Raw genomic sequence first — 20,958 nt, forward strand, 5'->3', positions numbered from 1 at the left:
TAAAATGATAAATAAAGGATCATTATAAAGGGAAAACCGTATCTAAAATGATAAATAAAGGATCATTATAAAGGGAAAACCGTATCTAAAATGATAAATAAAGGATCATTATAAAGGGAAAACCGTATTTAAAATGGTAAATAAAGGATCATTATAAAGGGAACACCGTATCTAAAATGATAAATAAAGGATCATTATAAAGGGAAAACCGTATTTAAAATGGTAAATAAAGGATCATTATAAAGGAAATACCGTATTTAAAATGATAAATACAGGATGATTATAAAGGAAATATCCTACTTAAAACGATAAATATAGGATGATTATAAAGGAAACAAAAAGATTCATAAGAAAATAACGTATTTCAGATTATTATGACTTTTTGCTCTAGCAAAGCCAGATTTCTTTAGAGGGGCATTAAGAATAATATTTATATTGTAATAAGTTTATACTTGGTACAGGGTTTCCAAACACTACACGTAATCGCGTTTCTCTACTTTATCTTTCAACAAAACAAGACTGGTGATTTGAATGGAATGCGTGTAGGTCGACAGAGTATTGTGATAATCAGTGAATAGAACTGATGATGCTTGCAGTGGCTTCATTTAAGAGTAGGCTTAAAAGGCTTATTGAAAACAACAGCAATCATATTGGCCACGTTCTGTGACAACAAAACGTACAAATCTTAGAGTGCTTCTAGTAAAATTTAGTTCCTATGGTATAGTAATTTTAAAGATTAAAAGTAGTTTACTAGATGATTCTAATTGCTTGATTTTCGGCCTCTATTTGTATATCGGCAAGCTCTCTAATACGCAAGCCCTGTTCATCATTGGCTCATGCTAAAATCTTAAACTAATTAGAAAAGACGACTACGTCACATTCACCAAATGCATGTTTACGTACCTTATACTTAGCAGGGGATCTAAAACGCGTGTTCCTTCATACGAGTTAACAGGTTTCTTTTAGTCAGCCCAATATAGACCTACTGTAAGCAGGAAAATGTTTAAATACAGGAAAACGATAATTAAATCTAAATAAATAAACGAAAAATGTAGGCAACAATTAGGTTTAACACACAACTCACATGTATTTGTGGAAACACCCTTCGAACTAATTAGTTTTCTTAACTGATTTTTAATGATAAAAGAATATTCACCAACGTATCGCAAGATAATAACAAGAGAATTTTTCTGAACTTCTAATGTAGGTGTTCTATTTCGCTCATTCAAATTATTACGAAAAATTCAACGCCAAAATTTATTTTATTTTATCGAAACTTTATGGAAAGCTCCATAAATGCTAGATATTTTATATGCACGATGGAAGAAAGTTTTAACCAAGTGTTCTTTCAAAATACTTGGTATAAATTTGGCGAAATTAGAGTAAGAAACAGTAAATGTACTTTATGGTGTACTTCTCATTGGAAATTGGTTAATAACAGCAATGACCATTACTCATTAAGTAGAATGATTAGCCTTTTTAACTTTCATTTGTTTAACTTGTTTGTAGTTACGTACAAAGCTACATAATGGGCTAACTGTACTGTGTCCACCATTGGTATCGAAAACCGGTTTATAGCATTACAATGGTCATTGCTGTTGTTAACCATTACTATTCTTTATGGTGTACTTCTCATTGGAAATGGTCATTGCTGTTGTTAACCATTACTGTTCTTTATGGCGTACTTCTCATTGGAAATGGTCATTGCTGTTGTTAACCATTACTGTTCTTTATGGTGTACTTCTCATTGGAAATGGTCATTGCTGTTATTAACCAAAGTGTCAAGAAATGAACGTTTGTAATTTTGCTGATGTTCCGCAGCGACTAGTGCATGGGCAGGTGGTTAGAGCACTTGACTCCAAATCTGAGGGTCGCGGGTTCGAATCCCCGTCCCACCAAACATGCCCGCCCTTTCAGCCGTGGGGGCGTTATAATGTGAAGGCCAATCCCACTATTCGTTGGTAAAAGAGTTGGCAGTGGGTGGTGATGATTGGCTGCCTTCCCTCTTGTCTTTCACTGCTAAATTAGGGACGGTTAGCGCAGATAGCCCACTTGTTGCTTTGTGGGAAATTCAAAACAAAACAAAAAATAAGCAAAAACAGAGAAGCTCGATAGGAGTTCTTAAAGCTTGTGAATGTGTCATCCAAATACCTACGGTAGTAAAGTGGTTTGAAAGATTACCGGCACTCTTCTAGCCATTGTTTGTTTGTTTTAGACGAAAGCCATATTGGGCTATCTAACCAAAGATAACCATAATTTTTCACGATAACAAAAATAGATTGACCAACTCTAAATCAGATCAGAAATGAAACAAACAACAATTAAAATATTCTAAAACTAAATTACGTGAACATATTATTGTATGAATGTAAACTTTTGAAGATAAATCTTCGCTTCTTAAACTTTAAAGATCCTGTTCGTCAATTTGCTGATAAAAACAAAATTACAGAACAACTAAATTTTGAAATTAGACAAAAAATCAGTTCTTCAAATATTTACACGACAATCCACAGAAGCATTTGATTTGTTGGAAAAAAGTAGGATGATTAGCCTTTTTAAATTTCATTTGTTTAACTTGTTTGTAGTTAAGTACAAAGCTACACAATGAGCTAACTGTACTATGCCCACCATGGGAATCGAAAACCGGTTTATAGCGTTACAAGTCAGAAGACTTTTTTTACAATCTAGGAAAAAGAATTGGTTAATTTGACAGTTTAGCAAAAACATATCTATAGAACAATTGGTGATGTTATTTTTAATTATTCAAATCATGTTTTGAAATACATTGAAAAAAAAAGAAGCTCGTGGTTTAAAATTCAATATTCCAAATAGGCTTAGTTTTGAAGATTAATTTGTGCAATGTGAACACTTTTCGCAATCATTGTCTCATCAGCCAATTTGTTCTAACTCTGATAAATCATTTACTAATATTAGAGATCTGACTAGTTGTATAGCGTTGACTCACTCTGATAATTACAATTGTGAACATAAAAAAATTCTAAAGTTAAGTTCAGATTAATTAACATCTTTGAATAATTTAAGTAAAAACTATAGTAGTATTATTTCTAAGTCTGATGAATTAAGAAGTATTATAATCTTAGACAAACATGAATGTTTAAGAAAAGCTGAAAACATTTTAAGGGATTCATTTAACTTTATATAGTTACACTGTTGCAATGGGAGTCAAGTTACAAAAGTACTTATTAAAACTGAGAAAGGACAATATTTTTAGTGAAAAACAGTACTTGAATATTTGATCATCAGATAGTCAGTCATCAGTTAGACCAACAGATAGTCAGTCATTCCATTAAATCATCATATAGTCACTCATCAATTAGACGAACAGATAGCCAGTCATCCATTAGACGAACAGATAGTCAGTCATCCATTACATCATCAGATAGTCATTCATTCATTTGATCATCAGATAGCCAGTCATCCATTAGACCATCAGGTAGTCAGTTATTCATTAGACAATTAGGAAGTCAGTCATTCCATTGGACCATCAGGTAGTCAGCCATCAATTAGATCATCTCATAGTAAATCATCCATTAATCGATCAGATTTTGTAGATTTAAGGACCGAAAATCAACCAATTAGGATCATATAATAAGTTATTTTTACTATAGGGTTTTAAGGTATGATTACTTTCATTATTTTTATGATTATCTTGTGATTTTTGTTTTAAGTTATGAAACACAGTTTTTTAACTACGAATATCTTTATTAATTTCAAAAGTATTTTGCTTAATATTTTTGTTTTAGAGGAAAGTTGCATTAGGCTATCTGCTGTGCGAATCCCAAACTTTAGTGTTGTAAATCCGTAAACGTATGGCTGTCTCATGAGGGAATCATGTTTTGTGGCATTTTGTGTTAGTACACAAGATTTATCACTTAGAGAAACATTTGTTTTTAGAATAGTTTTTGTCCGAAATAATAACAGTTGTTTCAGTTAAGTGATTTCTAGAACTTGGGCTTTGATTCAAATGTCATTAAAAAGACATTTCTTAGAAGAGTCGCTCGGTGGGTATTCGGTGAGTTTATCGACTACAAGGCTAAAATCTAGGGTTTGATTACCGTGGTGGACAGAGCGCAGATATCCAAATTTGTAGTTTTGCGCTAAAAAATCTTACAACTTCTTAGCTGACCATATGGATCCATCAAAATTTGTTTGTTTGTTGAATTTAGCACAAAGCTACTCGAAGGCTATCTGGGCTAGTCATGCCTAATTTCGAAGCTATAGCCTAGAGAAAAGTCATCTAGCGAACAGTATTCACCGCCAACTCCTTGACTCCTCTTGTCTTACTAAATAGTGGGATTTGACCGACGGTCTAATAATGGACTCAAAGTACAGAGCGTGATTTCTTTTTGCCAGTAACGGGACACGAACCAGGAATCCTCAATTCTACAGTTAAGCACACTAACCATTAGTTTGCCCTCGAGTAATCTTAACTATTATTCCATTCACGATACTTTGCTAGGTTTTTCTTCAGATTTATTGCAACTTAAGGCTTAAGTTTCAGACTTTCTGCAACAATTGTTTCAGAAATATTAAGTGAAGTAAGTGTTTTGATATTTGCCGAAGCTCTATCATATTTTTGTGACGAAAGCTGAAGTTAATTGTAAGAGGCGAATCAGAGCCACAGATCACCTCCAAACAAAGTGGTGTAACATTTTAAGTAACATGAAATATGGACTTTCAAAGTAGCCACAGGGTCTATAACTTTAGGATGTTTAATGTTATTGGAGATAAAGTTTGCTCTTATCCATAATTATTATCAGCTTTCTTAAATTATGACTCGTTTTCAAAAAGGGCACTTGTTTCCATTAATATAAAACTCTCAGTTGTTTGGATATCTTACAAATGTTCCTTTCTCTCGCTCAGAGAAAGTTAAAGTTCACCAGAGAAGCATCTTAACCCTAATAATTGTGGTTTAATTCTTAATGAATTGACTTGAAATTTAGTAAGTGAAGTAAGAGTCCAGTAACGGCCCACTAAAAGTTTATGATACTTTGGGTTATCATAGATCGAGCTACAGATAGTGGGATATTGCTAAGCTATTACTATCAGTGTGTCCTGCAGGTTGTTTTGGCCGCACTGCACGCTAACATGTGTCTTGGTATCTGTATTCAATTAAGACTATTTGTCCCCAGTACCCAACTAATAGCGAAAGCAGAATTTAGACAAGACTCTTTATTTACAGCATAAGCATAATTTAAACAAGACTGCATTTTTTTTCAAGTGCAGGACAAGCAAGAGCTGGATATAAACAAGATTATCTGCTTTCATGACTTTAACGACTCGCAACAACAACAACAGATTTATCCCTATTTTTGATGTTTTTATAATATTATAACAGTTGATTATAATATTATAGCACGCTAACTTCTAAGATCATGCTTGCTTCCTCTCCCCCTCTTTATGATATACTACAATTGTCAACTATAATAAAGGATTGTTTATTTGGAATTATGCACAAAGCTACACAATGGGCTATCTGTGCTTTGCCCACCACGGGTATCGAGACCTGGTTTCTAGCGTTGTAAGTCCGCAGACATACCGCTGTGCCACTGGGAGGCATATTAAAGGAACAAAATCCTTAAATCAAGATAATGGACCATTCCTCTTCACTAATCTGTAGGATTGAGTTGTTTAATCAATGATTGGTTTCAGGTCCTATCACACAGCTTTAAGCGCGCAGAGGCAGAAAGAATTATACGAGAATAGCTAACGAGGAGCGTAAGCTTTAACAAAATGACCCGTTTGGTGTTGATATATTAACGTCAACTTGCCGTTTATTAGCATGCCTTTCTAAAGAGGTAAAAAATAAAACAGAGCAACAGTCTGGTTGTCACCACGTTTCCATGACAACAAAAACGTCATTAAAGCGGCACTTGCTAACAAGACAAATACATTGAATAAACTATTCAGCGAAACCATGCAGGTTTCAGTAACCTCGGTAATAAAACTAGGGTGATGACTTTATTCTACGATTAACCTCATTTTCTGAATTACCTCCTGACATGTAGGATACTGTAATTGGGGATTAACTTCATCTTCTGAATTACCTCCTGACACGTAGGATACTGTAATTGGAGATTAACCTCATTTTCAGAATTATCTCCTGACATGTAGGATACTGTAATTGGGGATTAACTTCATCCTCTGAATTAACTCCTTACACGTAGAGTTCTGTAACTGGAGATTAATTTCATCTTCTGAATTACCTCCTGACATGTAGGATACTGTAATTGGAGATTAACCTCATTTTCTGAATTATCTCCTGACATGTAGGATACTGTAATTGGGGATTAACTTCATCTTCTGAATTACCTCCTGACATGTAGGGTTCTGTAATTTGAGGTTAACCTCATCATCTTCTGAATCACCTCCTTACACGTAGGGTATTGTAATTGGAGCTAGAACTATCCACTACTAGTTGGAAGACGAGTAGAAAAGTTCATTGCATTTCAAGTTGAATTTCATATTTGATAAAGGAGAAATTGTTCAGTTTTATATTTGACATAAGGAGAAATTGTTCAGTTTTATATTTGACATAAGGAGAAATTGTTTAGTTTTAGGTTCTCTCTCTTATTTCTTTTTAAGAATTTCGTCAACCAATGATTACGAATTTCCAAAATGAAAACGTCTGAAAGTCTCATTAGAAGGCTTATTATGCTGTTGTTGTACTTGTTGAGTTACATCTATAAACGTTGGTGTTCTACTTGTTCAGTTACATCTATAAACGTACCTGTTGCACGTGTTGAGTTACATCTATGAACGTTGTTGTTGTACTTGTTGAGTTACGTCTATGAACGTTGTTATTGTACTTGATGAGTTACATCTATGAACGTTGTTTTTGTACTTGTTGAGTTACATCTATAAACGTTGGTGTTCTACTTGTTGAGTTACATCTATAAACGTTGTTATTGCACGTGTTGAGTTACATCTATGAACGTTGTTGTTGTACTTGATGAGTTACATCTATGAACGTTGTTGTTGTACTTGTTGAGTTACGTCTATGAACGTTGGTTTTGTAGTTGTTGAGTTACATTTATAAACCGAATTGGCTCCTAGCATTCCTTAAGGAATATTATGGTTTTGATTCTAGGGTTCGCTTTCTCGCGTTGTACACCACAAATAGCCCAATGTGGCTTTGTTCTAAAAAAACATGAAAACATGAATTACCGACAGCTTCACTATAATACAATACTGGCATGATTTTATTCTTTGAAATTTTTTAAAAAAAAGTTGTATTTAACAAGACATCGATTCCCACAGATCTGGAATATATGACTAATGTGTATAAAACATGTTTAAATATCGGTATGATATAAAATAAACAGCAAAATAAGATAGTACATGACAACGTGTCCATAAAAAAACTCGCGTAACAGCGCGTTTACATGAGTAACAACACACAAACACAGACTGGAACATTCCAATAATACATGTAAATGAAGCTGGGCATATCTCCTGGTACTGTTAATAAGATAACAGACAAGAATAAAAAGTTGATGGAAACTCACAAGTCAAAAGTTCCAAAGCGTCCAGCTACAGCTTGAAATTTACAGTGAGGTAAGAGTGTTTTTCAAGACCTGCAGTATAAGACCGACTTGTCCGTCTCCCATAGAATCTTGTTACAGTGGACAGTAGTGCGTAATTATGATCATCCGATTGAGCATGATGAATAATAGAGAAATTAATCCCATGGTCAATGAGGGACCTAAAAAATTAATTTTATAAACTTTCGGTATAAATACAGTTCTATTTAATGAGTTTTTAGTCCTAGTTATTAAAGCGTATTGTTATTTTATAGAAGTAGTAATTAGATAAATACACAAATGTTAAACTGAAGAGGACACATGAAAGTGTTGAAACTTCTATCCATATAAAATTGTTGTTTCCTGATGGTGGATCTAAACTTAGTTTTACATTATACATTATAAGATCTAAACTTAGTTTTACATTATACATTATAACATCTAAACTTAGTTTTACATTTACATTATAACATCTAAACTTAGTTTTACATTATACATTATAAGATCTAAACTTAGTTTTACATTATACATTATAAGATCTAAACTTAGTTTTACATTATACATTATAAGATCTAAACTTAGTTTTACATTTACATTATAACATCTAAACTTAGTTTTACATTTACATTATAATACCGAAACTTCTAAACACCTTAGTGTCTGTTTTTATCCGCAGAAAGTGACTTAGGAATCAAATGAGTGTTTTATAAATTTGAAAAAAAATCAACAACAAGAGGTTAAAATCATTGTAGAGGCAAAACAATTAATAATATGGTCCACTCCTTTGCCAAAATTCTTTTACCGGGACCTCTGGTTGTTTATTTTTCATAGAGCAAATTTAAATTGCTTCTTTGTATTTTCAGGTTTATGATGATAAATACCTGCTTTAGACTGATATGAATGAACATCAATAGCCAAATTTTAAGATGTTTTAAATCTTAGCTGGAATTATGTTTTTTTAATTACCTGAAACAATTTCTTTCCAAGCACATTGTACTATTACACAAAGAGTAAAAAACTAAAAATGCAGTTTGAGTAACTAGCCCTAATGATGATAACTCTCTTTTTTTATTGAAATTAGTCGGCTGAAAGTTTTCATAAGGATTTTATATTTTATTGTCAGCATCAGTTATTAAAAGAAGCCGATATTCTCCTTATCTGAGTTGTTTTTCAGTACTTCTGAGGACAATTATTTAGCCAATATTTTCTAGCTTCTCAGTTCTAAATAAAGGGCCGAGACAAATGGTTAGCATGCCGGATTGTGAATCTAGGCATCCTTGGTTCGCTTCCAGGTAACGAATAAAAATAATAAGAACAGCGCTTCGAATGTGCGTTACAAGAGAGACGGTGGGTGATGTTGGCTAGCTGCCTTCATTTTTTGCCTCTCAGTTAAAGATTAGGGACGGCTAACACTGACAGATCTTGTAAACTGAACAATTAAACAATTACTAAGAGCAGAGCTGCCCAGGAACAGTTTTTGGGTACGAAGGTTTCATCATTTTTGTTCCTTCTGGATAAGATAAAAGGAAATTATCTGAAAGTTACTTCCAGTTAAACGTATTTGTTAAATTTCGTTACACTATGTAACTGTACAGAAAGCCGCTCACCAACTAACATTATCTCTGAAACGGATTGTTCTCCGGCTGATTGTGTAAGCAGATTTACTTAACCGTATCGAGGAATACGACAGATAGTAAACTTTGTATACGCGGAGGTTGAAATATAGCTCTCGTGTTCGTTTCACTAACATTAATTCATTTGGTTTCACCCTAAAGGAACACGTGGTAGGTAAAGTCCTTATGAATTTCATTCTTAATCCAATATCTTATAGATAAATAATGTAAACTAATATAAACTTCTATTGTCAGTGAAGACGTTTCTCACTGGATAAGGCAAGTTGAGTCTCTAACATTGAACATGTATTTTTTGTTAAACAGGAGCATTTTAATATTGTTACAACGTCGTGAAAATCGTATTTATTGTGAACAAAATACACGCATAAATGTTTAAGTACTATAATAATCTCATTTACCTAAATCACAAGGGTATAAACAGCAACTTAAGGAAAACTGACAAATAAAGCAGACTAAATTTTAATTCACTACTTCTGTTTGTGTTTCAAAGACAGCACACCAAGTTTTAATTCATCACTTCTGTTTGTGTTTCAAAGACAGCACACTAAGTTTTAATTCACAATTTCTGTTCGTGTTTCAAAGACAGCACACTAAGTTTTAATTCACAATTTCTGTTCGTGTTTCAAAGACAGCATACTAAGTTTTAATTCACCACTTCTGTTTGTGTTTCAAAGACAGCACACCAAGTTTTAATTCACCACTTCTGTTTGTGTTTCAAAGATAGCATACTAAGTTTTAATTCACCACTTCTGTTTGTGTTTCAAAGACAGCATACTAAGTTTTAATTCACCACTTCTGTTTGTGTTTCAAAGACAGCACACTAAGTTTTAATTCACCACTTCTGTTTGTGTTTCAAAGACAGCATACTAAGTTTTAATTCACCACTTATGTTTGTGTTTCAAAGACAGCACACCAAGTTTTAATTCACCACTTCTGTTTGTGTTTCTTAATCTCAAGCTGTTTTATTTAATACTGCTTTCCATCATTGTGTTTGTCTAGATTTCTATCTGCTAATGCTTCTTTCTCGCAGATTTGTTGGAATTAGTTTCTCTAGTAGTGTTTTATCTGACAAGATTATTTTTGATAAAGTTTTACCTAGTACTGATATTCTTGACAATGCTAGTATTATTATTATTTCCCCTGGTGGTTTTTTGTCAGCTATTGCTTTTTTTACTGTTAATAATATATCTGGTATTGTTTTATTTTTGGTAACAATTTCTCTAACATCTGTTTTTTTAATAATGCTTTTCGGGTATTTTTTTTTACTTTGTCGCGCGCTTCATTATCTGATGCTACTTTTTTAGTGATGCTTTTATGGTATTGTTGTATTTTTGGAAATGATTTATTGAACAATATGTTTTTGTTGTTGGTTTTGCTTTCTCTGCTAATGTTTGGTGTGACATAGTTTTGTTCTAACACTTTTTCTTTCAGTGTTTGTTTGTTTCTAGTTAAACAGAAAACTAGAAAAATGGACTATCTGTGCTGTGCCCACTTCGGGCGTGAAAACCTGGTGTTTATCGTTATAGGGCTTCGAACTTACTGTTCTTTAAATGAATTGATGGAATAGTATTTGCTACTAGAACCAACCATTTCTTTCTACTCGTAGAGCTGTGCTTGATGTTGTCTTTTCTTTTACTAGAAGTGCTGTATTTGGTGTTATCCTTTTTTACTCGTAATGCTGTGTTCGGTGTTATCCTTTCTTCTACTTGTAGTGCTATGTTTTGTGTTATCCTTTCTTCTACTCGTAGCGCTGTGTTTAGTGTTATCCTTTCTACTCGTAGTGATGTGTTTGGTGTTATCCTTTCTACTCGTAGTGCTGTGTATGATTTTATCCTTTCTACTCGTAGTGCCTTGTTTGGTGTTATCCTTTGTTCTACTCGTAGTGCTGTCCTTGGTGTTATCTTTTGCACTCGTAATGCTGTCCTTGGTGTTATCTTTTCTACTCGTAGTGCTGTGTTTGGTGTTATCCTTTCTCCTACTCGTAGTGCTGTGTTTGGTGTTATCCTTTCTCCTACTCGTAGTGCTGTGTTTGGTGTTATCTTTTTCTACTAATGTTAGTTTTCTTGCAGTGTTTTATCTCAGGTTACTTTTTATCTTTAATATAATTTTTTTTTCATTTTAAGAGCTTTAATTAACTACTTTTGTGTTTAATACACACAAAATAATTAAAATCCAGCTCACCTTCTTGTTATTATACACGGAGTTCTCTTTCGTTGTGATAGCTTCTCCTAATCATTCGCTAATCTGCGGAATCTTTATTAAAGCGATTATATTGGAAACTATATCACAACGAGTAATAAATAATTCTGCAGCTAGAGGTTGAAATTTCTGGGAAAATATTAGCTTATAAATTTTAATGTGCTCAGGCGTTTTGATATATTTCATGTTTTTAAAAAATTAATTAGATGTGTCTATATGTTTGCCTGTCTTTGTGTATGTTCTTCAGTCTTTATATTATTTATTTTCAATGCTTCAGGGAGTCTGAAAACAACTCTAATATTTCATAAATCCCATACGGTCTCTCTTAATTCGTCTGTTTGCTACTTGTTGTCGCAAAAAATTTCTCCGCATTTTGGATCGTAGGTGTGCTATGCCTAATAAGAGTAATGGTCAAATCAAACTATTTGATCCTGGTAAGAGTAGCCTAATAGTTGGCAGTGGGTGTTTTTTATCTGCCTACCTTCTTGTCTATCAGCTCAAAATCAAAACTAGAGACGGCTATGCGCAGACAGCTCCTGTGTAGTTTTTCGCGAAATTCATACAAAGACAAATAAACTCTTAATTCTTAAATATCTGTTTGGTCGTTCCCTTTCATTCATTATACTTTATTTTTCTAATGAAAAGGAAAGAGAACATTTATCATTAAATTTTTTGTTTAACATTTTCAGATTTACTTATCGTACTCGCTGGTATTAGCAACCAGGTAAGAACCTACGACACTTTGTTTTATATATGTTATCAATGGTTCAGTACTGTTTTAGTTTGTTTTGTAAGAGCCCGTCTGCACTTTTTTGTACCGTCTTTAAACACTGAACAATAGAAGAAACAAACAAACATCACCACAACAAGAAAATACAGCACATTAACGCAATAATGTTGTGTTGATGTTTCCAAGTAAGATCTACCATGCGGATGTTTGTAATAATTAATGATTAAATGTACTATGTTTTACTACATGGTTTGGTCACTAGAGTAATGAAATAGTAAACTACTCTTTAAAATTTACAAACTAGACATTCGTCCACATTTCTTGCGTAGGTGGTAACTGTTTTCCATACCATCCACTGGGTGGCGCTTCACTTGATGTGGCTGGGCTATAAGAAGGACCGTTGACCACAATTACTCCAGTTCTCGAGATTTTGGCCAAGATACTGACCACAACACCAGTGCAAGATAGCGAGAAACCTGTGTCCAGTTTTAGAGACAACTCGTAAGTTTTATGGTTATCTACATTTTTAAAACTGTATACAAGTTTGAGATCCATTTGTAAAAAGAATTATTCACCGAATAATACACTTAAAAATTCCTCATTTGCCAGATAATAGTAAACACAAGCGAATAAAGTGGCAGAAGTAACTTATTATATCTAAGAAGAACTACAAACACTAGAAATTTATGTAATTAGTTAAACTGTATGAAAATTCAAGTCTTTTTTTTTGTGAGTTTCATGACAACCAAATGCGAGTACTTAAAAAAACAAATAAAATATATTGTGTTAAACGTACTAGAGTTAAAATTATTAGTCATTAATCTTCTTAGCACACGAATTATGGTGGTAATTAAAAGTAATTAGATATTACTCGATGATAAATATTTACACACTATTGTTTACTTGTTTAGCACAAATCTACTGCTATTTACTCTCTGGCAATAGCAGGTATCAAAACCTAGTTTTTAGTATTATAAAAACCAGAATTACGGCTGTGTACAGAAGAGAAGCTGATTTCGTCAAGCAACATATGTGCAAATAAATTAGCTTCGAATTAATAAAATAACATTTGTACAAGTTAATGTTAAAATAATACTTCTTTTGATGAAAAACTCGCTTTAGAAAACGAGAAAATATTTAGTCAAGAACTCGACTTTTTGATATTAAGATCTATAAAAATATATATAAGTTGTTACAACGATATTTACACAGAATAAGAAACTACAGTCTAAGAAATATTTCTATGCTGCAAGTCGACAACACGTTTGTTTGTGAGAATGGACTTGTAAAGGCTTAATCCTCAGACGCGGTATTGTAAGTAGCAGAGTGTACTTATGAAAATAAAATTAAGTTTAACAGACAAGTTTTAACGAATTTATAGCGCTATTACCTAGGAAATGGTTTCTTTAAACGTAAGCTTGAATGTAGACGTGTTTAATACGCTAAACAATCGACAACAATTCATGCCTCTCGACAGGTGGGGTTATAAATGTAGAAAACATGAAACTAAGTTATAGTCACGTTGAATAACTTTCGAGTGTGTGTTGTATTTGGCACTTCAACAAGAGGCTACATCTTACGTTACTCTTGTCTGTTTGAGTAGCGGGCTTTAATTACCAATATTATAATGCACGGGTCTCGAACCATAAATTGTCGAATTCAATCTTCGAGCACGTTAACGACTATGGGCTACATCTGATACACGTTGTAGTTAAATTAACAGACAATTCTGTAATATACAAACTTGCAAAGCTCAAGCTGCTGACTAATTAGTATTTTTTACAGTTTGGACGTTCGATGTTTAATAACATGTTATCTATATTTAATTGTACAATCCCACAATCCTAAACAGACTACACGTTTTGGTGTTCTACGTCATCATCCTATACGTAGAACATCGAAACAGGTGGGGCCTTTTGAGGGTTGTACCCCATTTTGAATACATTATTTGTTGTATAATTATTTCTAATTGTATCTCTCGTTTTATTTTTCTTCCATTTGTATTTACACATTATTATTTGAAAATTTCAATATCTAAGTTTATTTTATTTTCGTTCTTCTTTAGCAACTAAATCTTAACTTGTTTTTTTTTCTGTCTTTGGTGGTTACGACTTTATATTTAACTCTACTTTAACTCATTTCTTGAAGTATTTATTTTATATTTTATTTCTAACATTTAATCAAATATGATTTCCAACTCCGCTCTGTCCAGCGTTATAGCTTGAAAGATAATTCAATTTCTTTATCTTACTTTTCTAAATCGCATGTCTTCTTTTAACTAACTTGTATTTTTCTATATGCTTTCTTAGCCCTTTTATTTAATTCTTTAGTACATTGTTATCTCTAATCTACTCTCTCTCACCTCCTTTATCTAATTCTTTAATACCATTGTTATCTTTAATCTACTCTGTCTCACCTCCTTTATCTAATTCTTTAATACCATTGTTATCTTTAATCTACTCTATCTCACCTCTTTTATCTAATTCTTTAATACCATTGTTATTTTTAACCTACTCTCTCACATCTCCTTTATCTAATTCTTTAGTACCATTGTTACTTTTAACCTACACTCTCTCATCTCCTTTATCTAATTCTAATACCATTGTTATCTTTAATCTACTCTCTCTCACCTCCTTTATCTAATTCTTTAATACCATTGTTATCTTTAATCTACCCTCTCTAACCTTCTTTATCTAATTCTTTAATACCATTGTTATCTTTAATCTACTCTCTCTCTCATCTCCTTTATCTAATTCTTTAATACCATTGTTATCGTTAATCTACTCTCTCTCATCCTCTTTATTTAATTCTTTAGTACCATTGTTATTTTTAATCTACTCTCTCTCACCTCCTTTATTTAATTCGTTAATACATTGTTATCGTTAACCTACTCGCTTTCTAATCCCGTTTATCAAATTCTTTAGTACCATTGTTATCTTTAGTCTACTCTCTCTCACCTCCTTTATCTAATTCTTTAATACCATTGTTATCTTTAATCTACTCTCTCTCACCTCCTTTATTTAATTCGTTAGTACCATTGTTATCGTTAACCTACTCGCTTTCTAATCCCGTTTATCTAATTCTTTAGTACCATTGTTATCTTTAATCTACTCTCTCTCACCTCCTTTATTTAATTCGTTAATACATTGTTATCGTTAACCTATTCGCTTTCTAATCCCGTTTATCTAATTCTTTAGTTCCATTGTTATCTTTAATCTACTCTCTCTCACCTCCTTTATATAATTCTTTAATACCATTGTTATTTTTAACCTACTCTCTCACATCTCCTTTATCTAATTCTTTAGTACCATTGTTATTTTTAACCTACTCTCTCATCTCCTTTATCTAATTTTTTAATACCATTGTTATTTTTAACCTACTCTCTCACATCTCCTTTATCTAATTCTTTAGCAGCATTGTTATTTTTAACCTACCCTCTCTTACATCTCCTTTATCTAAGTCTTTAACACCTTTGTTATTTTTAATCTACTCTCTCTCGTCTCCTTTATCTAATTCTTTAATACCATTGTTATCTTTAAACTACTCTCTCTCACCTCCTTTATCTAATTCGTTAGTACCATTGTTATCGTTAACCTACTCGCTTTCTAATCCCGTTTATCTAATTCTTTAGTACCATTGTTATCTTTAATCTACTCTCTCTCACCTCCTTTATCTAATTCTTTAATACCATTGTTATTTTTATCCTACTCGCTTTCTAATCCCGTTTATCTAATTCTTTAGTACCATTGTTATCTTTAATCTACTCTCTCTCACCTCCTTTATTTAATTCGTTAATACATTGTTATTTTTAACCTACTCTCTCACATCTCCTTTATCTAATTCTTTAATACCATTGTTATCTTTAATCTACTCTCTCTCATCTCCTTTATCTAATTCTTTAATACCATTGTTATTTTTAACCTACTCTCTCACACCTCCTTTATCTAATTCTTTAATACCATTGTTATCGTTAATCTACTCTCTCTCATCCCCTTTATTTAATTCTTTAGTACCATTGTTATCGTTAACCTACTCTCTCTCACCTCCTTTATTTAATTCGTTAATACATTGTTATCGTTAACCTACTCGCTTTCTAATCCCGTTTATTTAATTATTTAGTACCATTGTTATCTTTAATCTACTCTCTCTCACCTCCTTTATCTAATTCTTTAATACCATTGTTATCTTTAATCTACTCTCTCACCTCCTTTATCTAATTCTTTAATACCAAATTTATTTTTAACCTACTCTCTCTCATCTTCTTTATCTAATTCTTTAATACCATTGTTATCTATAATTTACTCTCTTCTTCGTTTACACCAATTTTACACTTATTTTCACCTCCTTATCATATTCTTCTGGTTTATATTTTGTTTTTCTTCTTGTTTCACAGTGCCCTTTCTTCTACATAATCGTTTTAAGAAGTTTTATATTCTAATTTTTTTTCTTTATCATTTAAATATTATCTTTTATGTTCACTTTTCTGTTTGTTATTTTAAGCATTTGTTTCTAGTATTGCCTAACATTAACTATCTAATATAACTATATATATATATATATATATATATATATTATCATTAATTTATATTTTATTATTTTAATCTTCTCTATTTGCCTACTTACTATTTCTTCTCCTGCATCCCACGTCTTTATCTTATTCTACTCTTCCCTAGCCTTTATCTTATTTTGTTCTATGCCAGTCTTTATCTTATTCTATGCTTTCAACTCTTTTATTGCATTCTACTCTTCCCTTGCCTTTATCTTATTTTCTCCTTTTCCTGTGTTTATAACTTTATGTTATTCTATTTTGCCCTACTATTTTTCTCAGTCCACCTTCCCTACCCTTTATTTTATCTTCATTATTCAGTTGCTAATTTCTTTCTTCATTTTTCCTTCATCTCACCATATATGTATTTTCCTTTTAATGTAATTCTTTCTTTATCCCACTGACCAAAGACTATGTTACCGTTTTCTTTCCGAGATAACTAGAATAACCCATATAATTAATATCTAATCAAACACACGCCTTAGGTGTGAAAAAAGGTGAAAAAAGTTAACTAATGAATGGATATTTACTGTAAATTTTTTTATCAGTGCTATAAGTGTAACTACCAGTTTGTCTGCCAATTTTGATTTCATTCCTTTAAGTCGCACACTCAGTCCTTTTTTGGCCTCACTGTTTTTCACACCTAAGGCGTTTTTGATTATATATTATGACCTTTTGTCAATACACACCAAGAAGTCGAAGCAATTAAGAAAGTGACACTAGATAACAAGCCACATTTGCTTTAGAATTGCAAACCCATTATTCGAAACAGACCTATACTTTACAGAACCAACCAGCTTCTTTAAAATATATGGTGGTTGTTTTCCCTCTCTAAAACAGTGTTAATAGCTTCCTTTATAGGTAGCTCCCCAGTAGCACAGCGGTATGTCTGCTGACTTATAACATTAGAAACCGGTGGGCAGAGCACAGATGGCTCATTATGTAGCTTTACACTTAACTTCAAACAAACAAACAAACCTTTATAGTAACGCCATGGAATTTAAATTAACAGTTTTTTGTTATCACCCCCATTCAATCGGTACAGTCGTATCAAGCATCAGTATTTATGCTAATTCCTTAAGCTAATATCACGTGACGCTAAATACTCTTTAATTAAGTTAATTTCATAAAATTCAGTAAGTATGTGCTGAAAAATTGGCAATGAATAATCAATAATAACCGTCCACCCGTATGATTCTTTTGAAAACTTGAGCTAGAAACTACTAATATAGTTTGTTTGACTTAACCAAAACTTGTGTATCTGCTCGTCCTTTCACCTATAGTTTTGCTGCTCTAAATCAACCGTCTTTAATCCGAATGACAAAAAACTAAAAATGGTCCACTTTTACTCTTAGGTGAAGCTGTATTAAAAATGTTAGACCGATAGCTCACGTGACTTTTGGCGTAGACGAGCGCAAAAAGTTTCGTCAAATTTGAGAAATTTTTGTTGAATAACTTTTCACATGTTGCTTATATTTACACCAAATGAGACTCGTACTTGTAGGTTGAAAAGATCTATCAGTGTAGTAAATTAAAAAAAAATACATAAAAGTTAAATATGTTTTTCTATCAAATAAAGTTTCCGTACTTTTGGTGCGAAGAAAGAAAAAAAAAGGAAGAAATTCAATCAAGATTGGAGATTTTATATCTCAGGTATTTCTTATTGGACTGCCTTAAAATTGAGTATGTGAAGTAAGAGTCCAGTAGAGCACGTCCACTAAAAATATGTTATAGCTTGGATTACCACAGTCCGAGATACAGAGGGTGGAAAATTACTAAACTATCACTCCTGTTAATAACACAGTGTGTCCTGCAGCAGGTTGTTTTGGCCGCACGACACACTAATCTGACAGTATCGAGTAATCTGCTCTCACTCGTAATTCTTTCATGATCTGCGCATGTGTGGAGCTTATTGTTTCCAGTTAATACTCCCCATAACTCTATACCTATGATGGGTTTTTGTTTTTTACTCACCGTCATACCTATAAAAATACTGAAATTACGTCTAATTTTATTGTAATTATAATCTTTGGGTCGCTGTTTTCCACTGTTAATTAAATAATTTAATCCCCTTATCAGTAATGAAAAATGATGTTTCGCCCGATAGTCCTTTTTATGTAAAATTAATTAACGGTTACGCTAACCCGATCAGACGAAGAAATATAGTATTCCAAAATGTGTTAGTTATTAGTTTACATTTTACCTACGGTTTTGACCTCATATTAAGTTTTCCGCTTTTTCACGTTAATAAAACTCTTGTGGACTCGAGAGATGTTCAGTGTTTTTATAACTTTCTATTTTATATTCCATAGAAATACAGGCCAGTGAAAGATCTGCAACCTCCCATGGTCATTATGATAATAAACTTCGAAAAAATTAATTAACCGGCGATGTGGGTTATCTTATAATCTTTTTTTTAATTAGTAAGTCATGTGTACACCTCTCGTCGACCGCCATTTTAATTAAATTCTTATTGTAGACTGCGGGCAGTGTTACCATTTTCACTCAGAAATAATCAACTAGATGATTACGGAATACTTTAAAATGCTGGTTCAATTTGTTCAAAGAGTAGGCCTTACATCTCTCAGAGTTAAAACATAAGATTATGTGATAAAAACTGCCTCAGTTCAGAACAAATGGCATAGCCCTATAATTTCTCTTTCAGCGGTTTAACGTTCCATTTCCGTAACCAGCCATGTTTACACAATAAGATCCTTTTCAAATATAAAGTCCGCAATTAATTAACAAACTTTTTTTTGAACCAGGAAAGTATTTCACAATTTATTGCTTCAATTTATTTCAACGGTTCCCTGCGTGTAGTATTCTGTTGATAAAGGTGAAACACATAGATATGGTCTGATAACTCTGAAACACATGGATATGGTCTGATGACTCTGAAACACATGGATATGGTCTGATAACTCTGAAACACATGGATATGGTCTGATAACTCTGAAACACATAGATATGGTCTGACGACTCTGAAACACATATATGGTCTGATGACTCTGAAACATATATATGGTCTGACGACTCTGAAACACATGGATATGGTCTGATGACTCTGAAACACATGGATATGGTCTGATGACTCTGAAACACATAGATAACTCTGAATGTTACCTAGAAAACAATGTTTCAAACCTTAATGTGGTCATATGTTTTAATGACATAAGATGTCATGAACTGACTGCGTATTTGCGTTCTTTCTTAACTCCAAACATAGTCTGCAGTGTATCTTAGTTTACAGTGAATCATTTGCCGTAGCAACCATATAATCGCGCATCTTAGTTTACAGTCAATCATCTTCCGTAACAACCATATACTAGTGTATCTTAGATTACAGTGAAGAATTTTCCGTAACAATTATATAATCATGTATCTTAGTTTACAGTGAATCATTTGCCGTAGCAACCATATATAATCGTGTATCTTAGTTTACAGTGAAGAATTTGCCGTAGCAATCCGTATTATTGTGTAGTGTTTACTGCCATCATTGTTGCTAAAAGCATATGACAAACGTCATATGGATGTTAGTCAAACACTTGAAATAAGTTATTATAAACTGAGAAATGTAAGTGTAGCTGGAAAGTTGAATCACGTGTATTATAAATGTACAATTTCAATCCTAAGAACCCATAGGTGAAAGTAAAGGAGAATATGTCAAACATGCTACATCTGATATAGCCAGTGCCTACGAGGCTTCCCGCCCAATACTAGGGTTGATTAGACTGTCTGGGATACAACAAACACAGCGATGATTCAGGCGCAATATACATGTATGCTGATGTAATTGGAGTGACAAAAAGTGAACGATAACGTCTGATAAACAAACACTTTAACTAAACGTTGAAGTAATAAAACAGTGGTGTGCAAAAAGACAGAACGATTTGGTTTTAATAGATCAGGTAGACAGGCCATCAAAAGTCAATATCGTTACAGTCAAGAGTTTCTCAGAAAAGAAAATTCGTTATAACCACTATCTGCAGGTAGAGAATAGAGTTGTAGATTCTTCAAAAGTCCCTGACTTGAGAACAAAACTAAGAAAATCATTCAGCTATTTTGAGAAATTAATACGCCAGAATTTTGTTTTGTTCCGATTGTTAGCACAACGCTACAAAAGAGCCTTCTTTAATTTTAACTGATAGATTAGAAGTAAAGTATCAACAGTCAACAGCACTCATCAACCCTGACTAGAGGGAAAGTGTCTACAGTCAACAGCACCCGTCAACCCTAACTAGAGGGAAAGTATCTACAGTCAACAGCATCCGTCAACCCTAACTAGAGGGAAAGTATCAACAGTCA

At 32.8% G+C, this 20,958-nt stretch overlaps 1 protein-coding gene across 3 annotated transcripts in view; it reads left to right on the forward strand.

Moving 5' to 3' along the window:
- LOC106463857 (zwei Ig domain protein zig-4-like) overlaps nucleotides 1-20,958 on the forward strand; it is an 82,888-nt gene that overhangs the window by 13,300 nt on the left and 48,630 nt on the right. For all 3 annotated transcript variants that reach the window (XM_022391475.1, XM_022391474.1, XM_022391476.1), the window contains exon 2: nucleotides 12,437-12,608. The gene's annotated coding sequence lies outside the window, so the exon portion shown is untranslated. The remainder of the gene's footprint in view (nucleotides 1-12,436; nucleotides 12,609-20,958) is intronic.

Source organism: Limulus polyphemus, unplaced genomic scaffold (assembly GCF_000517525.1).
Source record: "Limulus polyphemus unplaced genomic scaffold, Limulus_polyphemus-2.1.2 Scaffold1504, whole genome shotgun sequence".
NCBI classification, from domain to species: domain Eukaryota; kingdom Metazoa; phylum Arthropoda; class Merostomata; order Xiphosura; family Limulidae; genus Limulus; species Limulus polyphemus.